Source organism: Lates calcarifer, linkage group LG9, assembly GCF_001640805.2.
Source record: "Lates calcarifer isolate ASB-BC8 linkage group LG9, TLL_Latcal_v3, whole genome shotgun sequence".
Lineage (NCBI taxonomy): Eukaryota > Metazoa > Chordata > Actinopteri > Centropomidae > Lates > Lates calcarifer.
The window spans coordinates 7,959,769-7,976,743 of NC_066841.1; the positions used below are offsets into that span (position 1 = coordinate 7,959,769).

General features: G+C 38.6%; 1 protein-coding gene across 1 annotated transcript in view; it reads right to left on the bottom strand.

Moving 5' to 3' along the window:
* The window catches only part of trabd2a (TraB domain containing 2A), a 56,863-nt gene that overhangs the window by 37,032 nt on the left and 2,856 nt on the right, over nt 1-16,975 (bottom strand). The gene's annotated exons all lie outside the window — the stretch shown is intronic.

A 16,975-nucleotide genomic window follows, 5' to 3' on the forward strand; every position in this document is an offset into this window, starting at 1 on the left:
CTTTGGAGATGCTAAAGTTTACAGGACGTTTGAGTTAAGAGATTAACTACTTAAAAGATTTATTGTTGATTAATAGTCTCCCAGTTAACAGATTAACACTTTACTTTAACCCCCCCCATTTAGCATTAACAACCACACTGTGGTGTATAATCCCTACGAATGTTCAATGACAAGGAACATTAGATCCATGTAGATCACCCTGATGGCCGACACACAAACCACATTCATATGAGGCCGGTTCTCCTTCTCTTTCTGTGTGTTCTCTGTATTTCTCTCTCTTTATCTCTGTCCAAAACCTCTCCATGTCTCTCTCTCCCTCCTTTTCCCTCTCTCTCTCTCTCTCTCTCGCCCTGTAAAAACATTCTTGCGGGGTGCATTTACCTTGGTGCCCGGACGCAGCCAAATATTTAGGCTGTCACAAGGAATCAGCCTCAAACCAAATGGCTGAAGGGGTGTGTGTGTGTGTGTGTGTGTGTGTGTGTGTGTGTGTATACTCACATGAGGGATTGTGGTGATTGAAATGTCAACCTCTCAAACCCCCCACCACTCTATCCTGCCTCACTACACCCTCAACAAGTTGTACGTGAGCCCCAACCAACACACCCTTAATAAAAGAGACACACACATGCCAACGCATTACATTTGCACATATATGAAATCTGAAAGAAACAAAGACTCACTCATAGTCCATGATTAGCCAATTAAGTGACTGACAGAAAATAAACTGGACAAAAACACCAAACATGCCATGGTTCTAGCTTCTCAAATGTGAGGATTTCCTGTTTTATATCAATGTAAATTGAGTGTCTTGGACAAAGTAAGCAGTTGGAAGATGTCACCTTGGGCACTGGGAGCTGCTCACTCACATTTTACTGACTAAATGAATAACGAATGAAAAGTAATAAATGAATCAATATTTAAAACAATCATTAGTTGAAGCCATCATGAAATGGTTTTCTTATATAAGTTTATCACAACTTTTCATATTGGTTAAATATGCAACAGTAACAGTAACAGTTAAATTTCGATTATCAGTGGATTTCCCCTATTTTTTTATTTTTTTATTTTTTATATATGGTGGCCTCTGTCATCATACTCACTGACAGTGACCAAACAGGAGGAGGAGAGTTTGTGAGAGTTGGTGCACACCACAGACACCCACTGTTCACAGATTTTTCCTGCCTCTCTCTTTCTGCCTGTCACTCTCCCTCTCACCCTTTCTCTCTCTCTCTCTCTCTCTCTCACACACTCTCTTACACACATACATGCACATACAAAATCCCACAGAGCGGCCGGCCAGCCACTCAGTCCATCAGCCCCACTAAGAAACAACACGTGGGTCTTGAAAACACAGCGAGCCACAAGGAAAACATCCATCAATCTCTTCAACTGTCTGTTGACTGACGGAACACTGTTAATCTCCAGGACAGCGCCGGTCAAGAACAACACTGCAGAGCTGTTTCATGCCGAGAGTCAAGGCAATGCAGCTGTGAACACTTAGTATGGACACACATTGCACATCCAGGTATTCACGTTTTTTGTGTGTGTTGTCATGCAAACAGGCAGAGAAAAGGAAATTAGATCAAGATTCTCCACACTGACACAGGAAAAAAGTAGCGATGTTGCAACCAGTCACATCCCTGAAAAGATTAATCATCTCCCGCAAACTGGTCTTCAGGGTCATTATATTGGCTACTGTTCATTGTTCAGAGCATGTGACTTTAGTTCAGTATGTAGTATCTTATCAGAGAGGACAAGTATCTTATATTCTTTGTATCACACACACTAAAGACACAAAAGATGTATATTGTGAGGCTCTATTTCAATCCCTCAGCTGTCAATGCCAGACAATAATACTGAATCAAATATTCATCACTCATACTGTTTAGGAAGGCCTTATATTTCAGGACAAGGGCAGAGCATAAACACACTTATATACACACATAGCTTCTGCTCTGAGTAGGCATGGGCCAGTATGAGATTCTGATGGTATGATAACCTTAAGCAAAAATATCACAGTTTCAAGGTTTCATGATATTTTGAAAACCTCTAAAATGAGTTATTTTGAAATGCCTGGTGAGCAAAACAACTTATTTTCCACTGATCACAATCAATTTTATTTCTAAACAATACAGAATAAAATTTATTTAAAAAATATAAATAAATGCAGTTGCTTAAGTGAGCCTAAACCTGCAATCTACAATCTCAAAATTTAAATAATAGAATTCTTTCTTAGCAGAATTCTGTTAAGAAAAAAACAAAACAAACAAAACAACAGGGAAGCTTATGTTACAATGTTTATCACAACAGGGGAGCGCATTCTGTCAAGTAGAAAAAGTTTTTCAAAATAATTTTGAAACCTTGGCTTTTTTAAACTATGGTACACTTTGAAACCATTAATCAGCCATGCTAGCTCAGACAGACTGTTTGACCTCTCCAAGACTTTAAAGGTCACTAATGGACCTCCTACACTGATTGCTCCAACTCTGAGGTCACATAATTAACACTGTTAAACGTTCATCATTTCTGAAATTGTTTAGAATGGACACTATAAAGCCTTAAAAATGAAGGTTAAATTAATTCATACTTTTGTTCATTTGCCCTGTCATGCATGTGAACATGAATGGCAGAAACATAGAATGATATTGTGAATTTTTGGTTGTGATAACGTATCAACTAGCAACTTTGTTAGAGAGGCATTTATCACACCAGTTATATTTTCATTTCATTATCCTAAAATCTATAATAATTAAGTGTTGAACATTTTCCCACATGTAAAAGCTGACAGGCAGCTCTTACCTGTTTAGAAAAGAATATTAATTTTTTTTTCTCAAAGTATTTCTGCTTTGTATTCTCAGAAATCTTCAGCTTCAACTTGTCCGAATTACTGCCCTGATACTATGCTGTAATTTTCCCAACCTGATTTTGTTTCTGTTATTTTGCTTTATTTTATGCAGCTGGAGATAAATATTTTCAACAGTCCAGAGCAGAATAACATATTAGACACTTACCAAAGGGCTGTGCCTCAAAGCAAAAGCCCTGAATACAGAAAATGTTCTGTCAACATTACATTATTTTGTCTGCTCTATCAAACAAAAATATAAAACTTTTTTGCAACGTGTGTCCTTTCTAAATGTAATTTTAGTTTGTTGGGTTGGAGGGTAACGTGACAGCAATCTGAGGAGCTTGTATCAAATAACAAAATAAGGTCGGTAAACATTAATATTTTCCCCAAATGAAAATAACAAAACAAACAACATATGTTGTTGCTGGCCACCGAAAATCACTTATCTAAAACATCGGCTCCTTTAAACCAAACACTGCATTTAGACTTAAAGACACCAAATCTCCCACTGCACCAGATGACGGGTACAATTTTGTTAAGACAACATGTTCTCGACGCACGACAACAAAAACAGCAGACAGAAATAAATCTCCAACTTTTGACTCTGCAGAAGTCAGATAGAGGGAGAGACAGCAGGACTCAAAAACCCACACGCCGCTATTTACGAGTATCTGCAATTCCCTTAAACCACTGGCCCAGACTCAGAACCAAAGCGCCGCTGGCAAATCCAAACTGAAGAGGCCACGCACACACACCATCGCACGGCCATACACGTTCACATTAATATGCGTATCAACACTTTCCGTCAGCTTGCATCAATTCCCTCATTATGAACAAAAACACTGTCTCAAAGCACAATGATCAACATTGACCTTTGACCAGTGCAAACCTTAAAGCTCATATATACACACACATGTATACAGAGTGAGTCTATGTCATGGAAAATAGGACCTGGTATCCAAACAGTCTGCGAAATCCATCTGTTTATTGTGGTGAAAGACTGATCAATAAGGGAGACAAAGGGATTGAGAGTGATAAACAGAAGACAAAAACCATATCTGGAGACAGACAGTGGGAGGAAAGAAAGAACCATGCCTGTAGGGAAAGAAGAAAAGAGGCTGAGAGTGATAAACAGACATAGGTGGAGAGATGGAAAGACAGAGGGAGAGAGAGCGGGACAGAGGGAAGAGAGCGATGGTTGTTGTTGTGCACACGTCTGCCTCGACCCACAGCCCCACAACCACAGACTTCTAAACAGCCAATGAAATATGTAAAACATTCAAACATCCTCAATGTGTTGGGAGTTCAGTTTTCGGAAAAGTGTCTCCTTGCATTCAGAGGATGGTACGTAAACATAAACATGCTCTTGTCATGTGAGGTTATGACCAAAATAACAACTGTCAGAGTTACACAAATGATACAAGATGCACTAAAGAAAGACCTCTGCCAATTTTAGATCAGGAGAAGAAGTGCTGTGGGAAGAGAGACAGTGAGTGAAAGACACACTGAGAGACATGGGGACAGAGAGTGGTTTGCATCTGATTTTAGATTGCAATTTGGGGATTCAGCCGCTAAGTATTCTTAAGAGTCAAACCGGGTTTTATATCTCTTGTGTCTCTATACTGTGACATGCTCAGTAACGCTTCACACGACACATCTGACCATGAAGCAATTCATGAGTAATAACTGATCGATCAATTAGTCTGTTTGCTTGTTTTGTCTGATTAGCAGTCCAAAACTCCAAAGATATTAAATTCAAAATGATATAAAACAAAGAAATCTTGCTTGATAAATGACTTAACTTGTTAGACAATTATTGTTGTTTTTCAACCTCTGGGGACCTTGAATGTCTGTATACAATTTCATGGTAATCTATCCATTTGTTGTTGAGATATTTCAGTCTGGACCGAAGGGGTGGAAAAAGCAACCAACAAACCCACACTGCCATCCGTACCGCCACACTACTAGTATGACTAAAGTTATATCCAGAACAGTGTCCAAAACTATGAAAGTAACACCAAGGTTATGAAAACCTTTGTAAAGGGACCAAAACACAGAGAGGGCTGACACACAGATAGAGTTAAGCAGGGTGGTGAAATGAGTTAGGAGTCCAAACAGTGGTGTTGCTGTTAAACTCTAACAGGTTTTATGATCTCAGCTACCGCAGGCAGAGACAAACCCCCAAAACAGTCTTAGGGTAGAAACAACCCTGAAAACCTTCACCCACAGCATGGAACTGACTCTGGGTGGTGGGAGGAATCCGATATGCATGTTTATGCATGTGTTGGTCTGACGTGTGGGGACGCTTAAAAGCATGCGTGCATATAATAGCTTACATACACTTCTATGTGTTCATTTGTGAGTGCATGTGTTTGTGCCTAAGCCTAAATCGGAGAGACACATATAAGAGGAGCATGCAGCACTGATGCACCATCATTACTTTTATCATTGCTGGTACTGACTCAAAAGCCAGTGGATGATACTAATGTGATATATTTGGAACTTAACTAGTTTCTATAGCCTTCACTGACTGAGGAGATGAAACTCATTACAGTACCACCCATTTTTGTAAGTTCCTCACTTTGGTTTCTTACATGCTGCACATGGTTCATCAAATTGTCAGGAAATTATCAAGTCTCAACTGGTGGAAGCAACTTTTTACAATTTTTCAATATTTTTTAAACATAGTTAATACAGTAGAGAGTAGAATGAAAAATGTAAAAAATCATGATTATTACACCACCCAAAAAACCCACACACCACAGGTTTATACAACATTTCTCCCTCTTTCTCCTTTACGGATGCAAAGCAAGTCAGAGCAGCGGACCATCACATTTCCAGTTGTGTTCAGACCAATATCTGTCAGTCATCCAAGAAGCAACAACTATTAATCAAAATGAAATGTGTTCCCCTGAAAAGATCTTATCTAGACGCTACAAAGACAGGCTGTTAGAGCTGGCAGTATTTTTTTTTTTTACATGCTGCAGGGAAAGTGTGTAGACCACAAGATACAAATATCAAACGTTATATCAACTGCCTTCACAAAGTGCCAAAAAGCTGGAAATATCCCTGTTTTCAGTCAAGTAAAGTAAAACAACTTTTCCCCAGCAGAAGATTCAAAATACACATAAGATCTTAAATAGTTACTTACTGCATTTGATTGTGAGTAATTAAAGGCTCTTGTGAAATAATATCACTAAAAACCATCCTAGAAGAAGAAAACCAATTCCACATCAAGGACGCCTCACAGAAACTTGGTGCTGGACTGACTACTTGCAGGGCTTGTTAGCTCATTAGCTTAGCTCAGTTGCTAACAAGATAATAAGTTCACACAGTTTATTCAAAGATCTATGTGTGCCATCGACCCCTGTCTTGTAACAGTTGGATAAAAGTGAAGTGCATCACTCAGGTAATAAGCTACAACAGTTTCCTCTATTTTTGGCTCTTCTGCTCCCCATCACTTTAAAGGTCAGCACTGTTAACACATAAATTTGTGCTGAATTCAAAGTTAAACGCAATGTGAAACATTCCCATGGATTTATTTTGCCTTCTCGAGCAGATCCTCAGATCGCAGCAGTCCACTGGAATGAATTGTTTTTTCCACACCGTTTTAAATCTTGGTGTGTCAAGAACTAGATGATGTCCATCCATCAGTGCAGTACATTACATTTTACTTTTTAGCCAGTTTGAAGAAACATCTACATCTAAACAAAGCATCTACTGATGATTCAAACAACCAGCAATTATTAAGACAGTGAACACTAACTTAACAAGTTATAGACAAGCAGTGACACGAATGTCAGAGAGCAACTTTGCAGTGTTGGTTGAAAAACATCACCTAGCTGGAAGAAATTCCTGCTAATGTTTGAGGCAACTTTTCGTTCCTGTTGCATGTTAAGATATGGACTTCCGTCAAGACATTTGGCTGTCTGAGTCTTAGGTCAAAACATTTGTGGAGAATAGCAGAGTCTCACAAATCCCTCCTGTGTGGCACTCACCTGTGAAATTCCACTAGTGTCACCAAAAATGTGGACTGCAGACAGAAAGACACAAGTGAATTTATAGTGAGGTTAGCTCAAAAACGATATGTTCCCGTTACTTGTAGTTCAGCTCTTTAAAGTCTCATCAAATAAGTTCCATTTTATCAGCATCTACTGCATAGAATTGTGTGAAATCACTTTCATTTTTCACTGTGAACACCACACACTCAAATGCTTTAAATCAACTTTCTGTACATAATCAAGGTTACCTCAAAGTAAAAAGGAGAAAAATGAATATCATTTTTGCAGTTGCAAATAAGAAATCAATCTAGACCCAAATTACAAAGTGGCTGCTGCGCAAAACCCTTCCACAAGTTCCAGGTGACACTAATAATCCTCTCTGTTGGGGTTTGTGGACAGCTTTGGACTTGTGTTGCTCGGCTGAAGTCCAGCCAGGTTTGGCTCGTGTCTACAGGCAGTGGAGAAGCTGGATTTAGTCCAGACCAGCCACAAACCTGGCTAGCGCAGAGAAAGCATAAGTATACCAGGAGCAGTTTAGACCTCATGTCAAATTGTGAGAGGTCATTTGAAAACTTAAACCCCTATATATTTTCGTCTTTAATTTCTTGGAATTTGGACCATTTTGTGATGCTACTTAAAGCTGTGGGATTCTGATTCTCAAAACTCAATACATTTTCAACACAGTGCAGATATGGGTTTCATTTTGATACAGCTGCGTTAACTTCAGATGTGACATTTTCTATTCTAGAAATTAAAAGATGGTAATATGTCGCTAAAATAAGTTTAGGTGGTTTTACCCTCTGCCTGCTCAGAGGTCACTGTGCCTGAGCTGCAACGATTAGATCACAGTCGTCTCTTTCATTAGACCGTGAACAAAGGCATTAGGCTTTTCACTACTGACATGTATCTGCATGTAAAGACCATTATTCCCTTCTTATCTGATAGCTATCATGTCCTCTTAAGTTTCTTTTCACATATAGGCATCACCTAATACTGTTTTAACACAATGTAACCCAAATCCCAAAACACAAAAATTGCAGCCATATTCACAGTTACTGGAAAATAGAAGTGTTTTAGGTCGAAGTGCCCCAAAGTGGGTGCCCTTTACACTTAATTCAATATGGCAACATGAAAATTTAGCAGTAATCCCACCAAGTGTTATGCTGTCAAATTGCTGCAGTTGTATACCAGTGTCCTTGGTGGCAAAACTAAGTGCCGAAAGTAGTATTGTTAAGCTAAATTAACAAGTGACAAAGAAAACTCAAAGAAAGCAATGCATTAATGTTCCAGCCTGACAAAAATGGATATATTCTGTATCAATGATACAATGAATAATGGGAGAGGATTTATCACTGCAGTTTGAGTTTCACATCAAAACAGTCATTGTGAGTTGTGCCCTCTGGGTTACGGCGTGTTAAAACAATGAAACACCCCACACAAGGTGGTTTATGAGTTTTAACTGTGTTCTGATATGACAGGAGACATCTGCCAACCTGCATAATAAACTACTGTATCTTGATAATATATAATATTATTATTCTCACAAATTCAAGCTGCATGTTTTCAATACGCAAGTATAAATGTAATTACTGTTTTCCCCATTGGCATTCCTTAATTTTTATCACTCACATGCTAATTCAGTGCTGATTGGTCGTAGCTTAGTAATAACGATGACCCAGCCTGCAAAAATCTTAACTTACACAACAATAGAGAGAATGATGGTCACCAAACAAATTGAAATTAGTATTATAATGACTCTAATTGCCCTTACGTCTAACTTACATTAGCTTTAAAGATAGGGAAGGCCGCTGTTAGTGAATGTTAAGCACATTTGTAGGTGCTGAGCTTTTCTTACTTAAATTAAGGTGGAGGCACACTGCAAGACAGCAGAATCACAAATGTGTTTTCAGTGTTTCTCCGTGAGCTGTTTGTCCTCGGTAAAGGTTTCACAATCAGATGTTGGAACACTGAATGGAAAACTGCCCGCTAAAATAAGCAGTGGCAGAGATATCTGTTATTTCATCTGTAATTACAGTCAGAGTTATTTTTACTTGTCTCATTTGAGTTATTATACATTAATCCTGGGAGAAGATCGCGTCATTGATTCATTAGTTGTAATGAACTGTGTTCAACCTGAGTGTTACCTTGGACCCATTTGGCCAACTAAAGCGTTACTGTGAGTTGTGTTTTGTGTAATCAGAATCAATGCTTTTTTGAGCCACTGAGCATTTACAGTAATATATATAAGACCAAGACCAATTCTCAGAGGATGTAACAGTACAAAATACTGACTGTACATGTCATGACAGAAGTGTATTTGAAGAGAATATGCAGTGATCTTAAAGCAAAAATGCAGAAAGATAAGAGTCCTGTGCCATGAGTGATCAAAAGAGTTTTCCCTGGTCTATTTTAAAATAATAATGAAACACTGAGTTAAACAGGATCATGTATAAATTGCAGAGATCCCTTGAGGGTATCTTACTGAACTGTGAAGATGCCAAAGCCAACAAGGTATTTTTTTTTTTCCTGCCAAGAGGCTATAAAGGCCTCAATATGCAGGTTTTTATGTCTCTTTGAGAGTGCAGACAAATAATGCTCACGAGCATTATGTAACAGGCCATACAGATTATTTTAAAGTATCAAAGACTAGTATGAGTGCAGAGAAGCGATCGTGCTACGAGGCTCTTCAGCACGCACAAGTTATCATGACCTGGTGTTAAGTCAGACAGACAAACTATTAAATCTCTATTTGAGCTGCAGAAGCCTGTGTTACACAACCAGGAGCCTGCGGCAGTCTCCAGAAGTCAGACTCTCCTCCACTAGAGTGTATTACCATATATACTTTTAAGGATCTAAGCTTTTTTCCTTGGGACATGGTTGGCACCATCCAGCTGCATTTGATCTGCTTTCAATTAAATATAGTTGAAAAACAAAATGATACAAATGGGTGGATTTACACAGAAATGGAAAATTGAATTTGTAAAATTATTTTACCTTGATACGACAGCAGCAAAGATCATGTGAAAAGTGCTTGAAGCTATACACAGGAACTTTAAAGTATTTTAAAAATTCAAAAAGAACCTGCAAATGTGCAAATGTTTCAAGAAACAAGCACTGGAATAAACTCAAGAAAGGTATTAGCTACTAGGTTGTCATCTCAAACTCTGAAGATCATAGGACTGAATCTTCTAGTATCATCTGAGTGGAGTAATATAAAAAAGGTCACTTGTTTTCGGAGGGTCAACACACCACCAAACTAACATTTACTTTATCATCACCCACTTGAAATGTAAAATCTCTCTTCTGTCACCTTGTTTGGTTTGTAACCAGACGTACTACCTCCTTTTAATATTTGCAATAAAAATCTAAGTAAGGTTGGTTCCTATCATTTCATCATCTACAAACTGTCACCAGTCTATATCAACAGTCAAATCACACTCATGACCCCCAGGATGTCTTTTCTTTACAAGGACTTGTTGACAGACTTCACGCTTCAATTTTTATCTATAAAGCTCTGCTCTGCATCTTTGTCTCTGGTGTCATGTAACCAGACAGATGCACAGATAATGTCTGAGGAAATGCCAGACATCTAATATCTGACTGTTTGGTCAACAGTGGGGAGGAAATCAAGCACCTCAGTGCGACATGAAACCAGGGACTCAAAAGAAGCTGTGAAGACATGTTGGAAATTCAACCATAGAACTGTATACACACATAACACACGCAAATACAAGTGCTCATTCATACATGAATATGAACTCTAGAAAAGCACTTGAACAAACATTCATGTAACACACAGACACAAACAACAGTAAACAGATACAGGCAATTATATGAACAAATACACACTGGGCAAATACACCCCATGCTGTGATTAAACATGGAAAGTTCACTCCCTTTGATCAAAGAAAATTACAAATTTCAAACAATTTATAGATGAAAATCAAATGAACAACTTATGAACTAAGTAACACAAATCACTTCCTACAATGGGAGTGAAAATAAATATACAGCTGTACTGCAAAAAACGAGCTGCTTAACAGGTGAATTAGTCTTATTTTGAAGGATAGGAGGACTGTTCAAGCATATGTCAAGATATTTCACTTTAATCTGTCTGCACAAACGTCTTCTTTTTTTTAAGAAATGATACTGCATGTTTCCTGTTAATATCTCACATGGTGACATGTACTTGGAATAACTATATCATCAGTTATTTAAACATGTCCACATAATTCATCATTTGTCTAAATAACAAATTGATATTCTCTAAACTGAGACAATCATCTGGCAAAGCATCAAAGCTCCACTTGAAATACCTTAATGAGCTTAATAAATATGAGTACAGCTTATGATTTATGGCTGTTCTAGTCATTTTTTTTGGCTGTACCCATGTGAGTACACATATACATTTCATCACTGCAGGCCATTCTGCTCTGATGCTCACTGAATCAATGGACCGCATAGTTATGGTTCTTTCCACCAGGACAAATGAGATTTAATCAGATTTGCTGCCGGTGTATTGCTGTGTAATACTGTCATCATGCCAGCATATGCTCTCTCTCTCGCTCTCTCTCTCTCTCACACTCACACTCACACACACACACACACACACACAAAGGGTGGTTAGTTAGGGGGTGCAGCGGCTATGGGAAGTCACCCAGCCAAGAAATAGTCCCGCACATAACTTCCTGTAACATAACATATTGTCATTTTCACACTTTTACATTTTCTGTGGATTTTGTACAAATTATTAAAGTATTAAATCCAGATTATTAAACATGAGATACAAAGTGTAAAATTAGCAGGCTTTAAAGGTGCTAGTAGGCTAGCTCTTACTACTTGTTTCCTGTCTTTGTGCTAAGCTAAGCATCCACCAGTAGCAGCTCAGTATTTACTATACAGACACATGAAAAACAGTCCCCAATTTTTGAATTATTCCTTTAAGAACTAACCTATGACAAAGGTAAATTTTCCACACTCAATACACATGCACACCTCCTCATCATCATTATGATCATCACTTTCATTTTGCCATCTATTCTTATTACTGAGGGGTTTGACACAGATTTTCCCCTGTGGGCACGCTCTGAAAATCAGTTTGCCCAAAGCGCTACCCGTGCTGGGCTGGAAAAAAGAGCTGTCTGCAATGTGTAGCTTCACTTTTTATAGAATTTACATAACCAATGCACTTAGCTGCCATTACAATCATGACAGCACAGGGTGTGGGAGTTTTGAGATGCTCATACTTTCTGACAGTGTCTGTCCTGTCCAATAAGTTTTGGTGCAGAGTCAGCCGTCTGTTTGTATGTGACCTCTTAGATCAGAGTCATGGATGCAGACGTTTTCCCACAAATCTGCTGATTCAAGAACTGACCTTTTTTCTGTAATTGAGAACAGATCTCGTTCCCTGTGTGCAAAGAATATTTCTTGACCAAAGGGTCAAGATGATCAGTTAAAAAACTCTAACTAAACTCTGCAATCCCAAATCCTAACATTGTTGTGTAAGGAGATGTAAGCAGAACATACAAGTTTGGATATGAGCCTGATATGCTTGTTATAGCCACATTTGAGGAAGAGCATTTTTCTGAAATTGGGTATGGAAATGTCTAAATTACACACAGGCAGGAAGATATGATAATTGGGTTAAAATCACCAGTGCTACTGAGCCTGATTCATACTCACTTTCACATAGGGCAGAAATTATGTTTGGTTTTGGTTAGTGAAATAACTTCCTCATATTTTATGCATCTCATCAGGAGATGAACAGAGAAATGAGAGATGAGAATTGAAAATGTAAAGAGAACTGAATTGAATCAAATGAAAAAAGAACTATTTTCAGAAGTATTTTCAGGTATTTTCAGGCTGACAGCTTTGTACTTCTTTCAAGTTATAACAGTGGGTTTTGTTTTGGATTTTATTGGACCTTGTCTCCTGAAGCCCAACAGATCCAGAGCCCTGTAGCCCATCAATTCAAGTGAAAAGAAAATACCACAACTGAAGCTACAAGGTTGTCAAACACAGGTAACGTCATAGTACCTTTAATGGAGACCAAGTCACGCCTTCCTTCCTTGATGGCTCTTCTACTGATCTCAGTCTGCATCTCTCCTTGTTCCAGTCCCTCCCTGAACATGAATGAACCAAATGTGCTTCAAACATTCCTTCTCTGTTCTCATAGACGTACACTGAGACCTGCATTCATCACCTCTCCATGCACCATTACTCCCAGTGATGGGAGGAAAGAAACAACACTTTCATTAGCAGGTCTGTTCCACTGAGGTGTGGAATGTCCCGTGGGTTTCCAACAACGGTGACAGAGAAAGCCGGCCTTCATGTGGCCATTGTTGTCCTCAACAAGCTCACTTAGTGTAATGGGCAAGGCTGAGCCTGGTCTTCGAAAGACCAGGGGCACCGTGCAAGAATAAGAGCAGTCAAGCTTAGCCAGATTAGAGATCTGAGTAAAGAAAGTATAATTCATTGTGGTTTGAAAATAATGAGCTCAAAGGGCTTAATTTATAGTGGGAGGAAAACTCAAAAATGGACATGTTGCTTGTAATAAAAAAAAGCACCCCATCTTTTATATGCAATAAATATGTATGTTAGGCAATTCAACACAGCCACACAAAGCCAAAGAGCAACATTTTTAGGCCATTTTCCCTTTATTACAGGCTCATCAGGAGACAGTGACAGTCAAAGCTATGACAAAGATAGACTCTTTCAGACTCAAAAGGCTAAGGCACCAATACTCTTCAACCAAAGTGCTTTAACAGCATCTGAAAGCCCTTCCCCCAACACTTTTCTTACATTGGAATTGGTTCTGACAAACATTGCAGCTTTCTGAAAGGGACAATCTGACAAACATACCAGCTACATACAGGTGTGGAGGTGCCAAAGTATGAAACACCTGAACTCTCTCAAGCTCTCTTTTTCTTTTCTTCACACAACTTCCTCATCACTTTTCATGTGTACAAACAAATGCAACACTATGAATCCTTTGAATGTTTTCAATAACAAACTGTTGAACAGTGTACACCATTATTCCCATATTTAAGCAATTTCCTTGCCCCTCTCATTTTTATGACAGCTAGTTTTTCCCACCTTATAATGTGGCCAGATAAACACTTTTGCCTTATGATGTAGTCTGATATTACATGCTATGAACTACTTAGTTTCATGTATACACTGGCTTTTAAATCATTGACCACTGGTAACAACTCATCAAAACCTGGACCTCAGTTTTCATCATAACAAGATCTGAGTCAAGAAACCGTCAACTGAGAATCAATTGAGCCTGGCAGCTGGAGGGTGGACTATTCAATTGACTGTGTGGAGTGGTTTAGATAATAATAACTAAAATGGCTCATTGAGATAAAAAATGTCCTGGCCAAGCACGCAGATGATAGTGTGATTCACCCCCCACCCCCATCCCCCAACTTCACCAAAACAATCGAAACTGTGTGCTGCAGATGTTAAATGAAGCATGATTACTTCTTCAGAACTACATTTCAGTACAATACCAAAACAGCCACCATGATTTTCCAGTGTGGAAATCAGAAACAAAGACAAGAGACAGACAGCAGGCAAATGGTGCATTCATCCAGTCAGGGTTTGTGCTGATGTTTTCAATGAAGAAGAGAACGTCTGCATCAACTCTGTCTATAAAATCCACTGAATATCAGTTTATATGATAACTGTATACCAACATCTGAACTGAAAATAAGCAAGCAGGTCAGCAATATGTGTTTTCCCTAAACAAAGGCACAAGGAAAGAACTTTTCACTACTTCAATACATGAATATTTTATTTTCCATTTTCCTTCTCCTTTCCTTTATGCTCTGTTTTATGCCAAATACAAATGGCCAGTGAAAACATTACAGAGGCTATTACAGACCGTAAATACATTTCTCTAGTTGTAGCCTGATTAAACAGTACTTTCAGTCAAGAATGGCAGCTGAGGCGGCAGCATTGTTTAACCGAAAGTGTATCTCACTCATCACACTCTATCTGGACATCTTACAGTTGAGCTAAGCTAAAATGGTTATAAATGGAATTGCCCTTTTCAACTACAAGGCAAAACTGAGAGTGAAAAAAATGTTTACTGAGGTATTAAGCGGGCTGCTTCAAGCCAGCAGGGTCAAGGCGTCCATCAAGCTGCTGTTGATTAGATTGAAACTGAGTGTGGAAATTATGGAGTGCCAAGCTGTGTGCAGTGTTGGTGCAGTGTCAGGGTAGAGGTTGTTTCTGGGACACTAGAATTCATTGTTGAGCCTTCTGGAGGTTTTGTGGACCTAATTCAATGAAAGCTGTGATGATGGGAGGTTTTCAGTCTTTATAGCTCTGTTGACAAACCCAATTTCAGCCACCCATTCTCTTTCTATAATATCCATAACAGGTCCCAATATCTAAACGACAAAATAAGTTGTCTGTCAATGCCTTCTGGAAAAAGACCAATGCAACCATTGCAAAAATGATTAATGATTATCTGCAACCTTTTTGAGATTACTAAACTATTTGGATGAGGTTTGTGAAAGATGGTGGTCATGGTTAAAAGAAAGAAGAAGAAATGTGACGCAAACCCTGGTCCCCAGTGTCAAGGTCAGACACTTTGTAGCATTGTACTATATGACAATGCCTGTCAGAATATAGTATAAGTAAGTATAGTAAGTATAATGAAGGGAGGTGGGGTGATTGACTCAAGTTTATATCCAAGTCATACAAAAATATCTTCCCTCCTAGCAATTGTTAATTCTTACTCATACTCCCTGTGTTTGTCAAGAAATAAACACTGCCATGGGGAATTTATTTCTATTTAACTGCCTGTGCAAACAAGTGACAAAAATCATGTAATTTTAAATTTGACTGATTATATGTTATGCTGTATAATTGTTGACATCCTCCATTCTTTCTCTACAACTCAAGCGAATGCTAATAAAAGTGCTGCTGGGTGGTTTGGGCAGAGACTTTTAGTCTGAGAGGCCAACAAGGCCTACTTTAAAATAACAACATTTTAAGCTTCTGGGTGTTAGGGTAAATGGTCAAGTGTAATCCCCTTAGCTCTCGACCAGCATTAGCAGAAATTCCACAATAATACGCAACATGATTTCACAGTGACTGCTGCCTTTGAGAGATGTTTGTAATGCTGAAAGGGTCGTGAGGGGCACAGACAGACAGACAGGCAGACAAGGGGACTTAAGTGCGCTGGTTTGAGGAACAAGGTTCCCTTTTTTTCTGGTGATTTCAGACTTGAGTCATTAGGATCCATTTTTCTTTAATAACAAAGGACGTGGTGGAGCACGGCTGAATGTTTGTACAGCTGATTAACACCACACCTTTCTCCGTTCGACTGAGCTATGGGAAAAAGAGAAAACTACATGCCTCTGTTGTCAAAAAAAAGGAACAAATCTGAATTATAGATCTGGTCTTTGTCACATCTTAGTCTCTTGAGCTTAAATATTTTAGGAGACGTGAGGCCTCTTCAGCAGAGCAGATTTGACATGAGTTTATTGAAACAGACCCAAAGTCTGAGTGGTAAACCCACTAGCTGCGTAACGTAGCAATGTATCACTTGACACCCATAGCACACACTGGATGTGCCATTCAGAGAAAATAAGTAGACATGGTGTGGTAACCAGGATGTGCCAATCAGTGAAATTAATTAGGGATGCACCAATCCATCTTTTCACCCCTGATACTGATAATGCTAACCAAATTGTTTTTTCCCAAATGTAAAATGCTCTGCATATGGAAGTGATTAAGATGTGTAAGCTAAGGTATAGCTGCAGCTAAACATAAATTCTTAACTATGGGAGCATTTGGAAATTAAAAGTCTTTTTATGTTCATGTAAATTTTAATTATAACCCTGCAGTCCAATGCTATGTCAAGAACTAACAGACTGTTAAAATCTGGTTTTATAAAAGTTAGCTAAATCTTAGTTAACCTTAACTAAGATACTTTTAGAGACCAGCCATGAGTATTAGACAGACTCACTGAATCATGAATTCCAGTTATTGCATTTCAGATTTTTTTTCATTGCAAAATAGATACCTTCAGGGAAGGTCACATGGAAACATGCAGGTTGCAACACTGCTCTGAGTGTGCGACAGAAAAAAAGGCAAACCTTTGGCCTGAGCA